The sequence below is a fragment of the Monodon monoceros genome, unplaced genomic scaffold (assembly GCF_005190385.1).
Source record: "Monodon monoceros isolate NGI ecotype Baffin Bay Population unplaced genomic scaffold, NGI_Narwhal_1 Super_Scaffold_22, whole genome shotgun sequence".
Taxonomy (NCBI): Eukaryota; Metazoa; Chordata; class Mammalia; order Artiodactyla; family Monodontidae; genus Monodon; species Monodon monoceros.
The window spans coordinates 127,446,653-127,450,727 of NW_021703779.1; positions in this window are offsets into that span (position 1 = coordinate 127,446,653).

Below are 4,075 nucleotides of genomic sequence, written 5' to 3' on the forward strand. Positions count from 1 at the left end.
TGCCGCACCCCCGCCCCGCGCCCGGCCCGGCCCGGCGAGAAAGCCTTAATTGGTAAAATCGCCCAGGAGCGGGGGTGGCGGGGCGCTGCGGGGGCGCGCCGTGAGCTCAGGCGCCCGGGCCGCCGGCGACGCCCCCCCACCCCCGATGAGCTCACCGTCCAGCGAGGGGAGGGGCGCGCCCAAGGGGTCGCAGGGCCTGCGTCTCAGCCCAGCAGCAAAAGCCACCTCCTCCAGGGAGCCGCCCACAGTCACGGCCCGCCGCCTTTGCCCCGAGCCTGGGCTGTCCAGACAAGTTTGATTCTGCCTTGGGGGTGGGGGGGTGACAGGCCCTTGCAGGTGCTCACTGAGCGCCTACCACCCGGAAGTCCGCACCGGGGCAGGGACCCGAGCCCCGTGGTGAGCCAGCGTCCTGGCTGCCACTGATTTGGCCCCTGATGGGTGCCAGGCCTGGCCTGGGAGCGAGGAGTAGAAATGTTCTGGATTCTCAGGAGCATGATTAGGTGCAATGCTGAGCTCTGGGCGTGTACAGTGGGGTGCCACCGAGGGGCCAAGTGTCTGTGAACTGGGCGGGCACAGCCATGCCCTGGCTCTGCCAGGCTCCCTCTTCCTCTTCTACGTGCCCATTGCCTGGTAGCTTCATATTCAGCTCAAATGTTACTTCCTTGGTGAAGACCACATAAAGCAGTGTCTTAATATTTTGCCCACAACCCCCAATAAGAACTACATTTTACATCCTGAGCCAGTACCTGCATGCACACACAGATCGACACAAATAACTGAAACAAACGTTCCACCAAATGAAACCTTCCCTTACTGCCTGAAAACACTCTATTTCCTATTCTATTCTACTTCATAAAAAGAGAGAAAGGAAAGAAGGAAGGGGGCTTCCCTGGTCGTGCAGTGGTTAAGAATCCACCTGCCAATGCAGGGGACACGGGTTCGAGCCCTGGTTCGGGAAGATCCCACGTGCCATGGAGCAACTAAGCCCGTGTGCCGCAGCTACTGAGCCTGCGCTCTAGAGCCCGTGAGCCACAACTACTGAGCCCGCGTGCCACAACTACTGAAGCCCGCGTGCCTAGAGCCCGTGCTCTGCAACAGGAGAAGCCACCGCAGTGAGAAGCCCGCGCACCGCAACGAGGAGTAGCCCCCACTCGCTGCAACTAGAGAAAGCCTGTGTGCAGCAACGAAGACCCACCGTGGCCAAAAATAAATAAATAAAAATTTTAAAATACCTTTAAAAACAAAAAGAAAAGAAGGAAGGGAGGAAGGGAAAAAGGGAGAAGGAAGGAAGGGGGAGGAAGGGAGGAAGAAGTTTGGTCACACCTGCTAAAATGCTGGCTCTGCTGGCAATGACCTTTCCACCTTGACCCATGGTGGGATCTCCTCGCAGTACCTCGACCTTTGTCTCTCCCTGCTCCATCTACTGGGACCCCGTCCCCACAGCACTGGGTTATCCTCACTTGATCGATGAGTGGCCTGAGTTTAGATCCATGAGGTGGCTGTGTTGGAGCTCATGGCCAAGGCTCTCCTTCAAGGAGGGAAACCCACCTACCACAGGCATTGCAGTCGGAGCCAGGGGTACAATAGGTGGGGTAGCAGGAAGGAGACACCTTCATTTTAATTTTCTCTTTACACTACTATCTCCCTCCCCTCCCCCCCACACCCCTGAGACACACACATCTCGGGGTCTCTTCTTCTTCCAGGTCTGGGGGAACGGTTTGTACAGCACCAGCTCTTCCCTGGTAAAGACTGTAATAAACACTTTTTCTCCTTGTGTTGAAGGTTCCTGAAAAGCACTAGAACCAGCTCCATTCCCACTGCCAAGGCAAGCTGACTCTCCAGCTAGCTGTGCCAACAGTCCCAAGGTGGACGGATGTGTTCTAGGGCTGGAACACAAGGTGTTAATTGAGAGGCTTTTGGTCAGCTAACCATTCCCTGCTGTATATTGGCTGTAACAATCTTCCACATGTTAATTTTCACAATAATCACCATCTTACGACTTTTGTTACTGAGCAATGTTTTAAAGTATTTGATTGCCAGGAAAAACCCATAGGATGTTTCACATCCTTGAAGAGAAAAACTAAGTTTTGTATTGTACCAAAGTATTATGGTTCTGATCTTTTTTAAAAAATATTTATTTGGTAACACTTTATTTATTTGGTTGCACCGGGTCTTAGTTGCAGCAGGCAGGCTCCTTAGTTGTGGCATGCATGTGGGATCTAGATTGAAACCGGGCCCCCTGCATTGGGAGTGCAGAGTCTTAACCACTGCACCACCAGGGAAGTCCCCTTAAGGTTCTTATCTTAAAGAAAACATTAATAGCTCAATGAATAATAGTCTCCTTGGACATGACTGTTGAGAAATGTATTCATGTTGATATTACTTTTCCTTATAATTTTTGATGTTGCTGGGATTACAAGTTATATAATATACTGCTTAGAATCCATTCCCCATTCTCAAAGGGGAAACTGTCTTCTTGTTCTTGACTTGGAATCGGTGGCTTCCAAGCCCACTCTTCCCAGCAAGACTCCCCTCAAGGCCCCAGATTTCCCCTAACAGCTCCTCTGCTGACTCAGAAACCCCGCTGGGCCACACTGTCCAGGTTAGGACCTCGAGGGCTAGGTACTGGCTGGGGGAACATCCATGAATGAATTGCACTCAGGGCCCTTGCGCAAGTCTCCTCCTTCTCTGGGTCCCCAATTCCTCCTCTATGTGACAGGGGTGGTGCCGAGGGCCTCTCAGCTCTGACGGTCAAGGGCTCGCCTGTTTTCTGGTGGTCTGGGATGGGTCTGCCTGCAAATGGGGCTGGACTTGGGCTCCAGGTGGGCTTGTGTGCAGGGGACCATCACAAGTCAGACTCCTGGTGCCATCCATGGTGGGACCTCATAGCGGGGCAACTGGGGGAGAGGGAAATAAAAGGCAGAGGGCCAAGGCAGGTGCCGGGGGAGGGGTTGTTCCTAGAGGAGAAGGCAAACTTAGAATTCCTTGACCTCATAAGGAAACAGCTTGGATCTGTATGGGGAGGGGTGGCATGGGGAGGACAGCCTCTGGGACAGGGGCCAGCACTGCAGAAGGCTTGGAGAGGTACTGGGGAATCTGATCTTGCCAAAACTGCAAATTCCAGGAGGCCAACTCTGAGCGGCCCAGAGCCCAAACGCCATCTCCCTTCCTGCTCTGAGATAAGCAGCAAGACCCTGCCCTGCCCTGGCCTCTGCCCCCTTGTACTGCCATGCATGTCTGGGGCCCTCATAGTTTGAGAGACAGAGCAGGCCTCATCTTTACTCTAAAACCCAGCCTACAGCAACTTTTCTGAGGGTCTTTGTGTGTGGTCAAACCAGGGCCCTATCTTCTCTCCACCCCAGGAGCGAACCTCCATGCAGAACTGGTCTGTGACCCTCGCCAGCTGGGCCAGCCTTCCTGCCTGGTCTTCTCCCAGGTACCAGCCGTCATCTATGAGAACCTCCTCCCCAGGCTCTCAGTTCTGGGAGGAGCACTTCAGTTCCCCCACACTCCATCAGCTGCCTTTGTTTAGAACGTGACTGTCATCTCCTTCCCAAATTCCACAGGGCAGCTCTTTACTGACCAAGCCCCTCACCAACTCCTGGTGACAGTCCAGGCTCCCCAGCAGGCCTTGGCAGCCTTCCGTGGTTTGTCCCCTTCGGTCCCCTGGTCCCCCTGTCCTGGGGGCCCGCTCTGCACTACCACGGCCCTGAAGCCCACCAAGACCCAGGCGCTCAGAGCCCACCAAGTCTTACTGGAACCCCGGAGCAGGTCCCTCTGAGTCTGGAAGCCCCCACCCCCGCCCCCCCGCCGCTGCCTGGCTGCTGGTCACACTGGGCTCAGGGGCCATTCCGACAGGAGAGGAAGCCCCTTCCGCCCCAGGTGGACAGCTGGTGGGTGAGGCGGGCACTCGCTGTCTCTGCATGCATCACACCGTGCCCTGTGCCAGCGCGCAACAGCACGCTCGGGCCCCTTCCAAGGCTGCTGGCTCCTGGAGTGCCGATGGCCTCCTGGCCCAGTGCCCCATTTCCTCCCGGGTGGAGCGGGGAGGGAGCGAGGCGGTGGGGACCGGCGG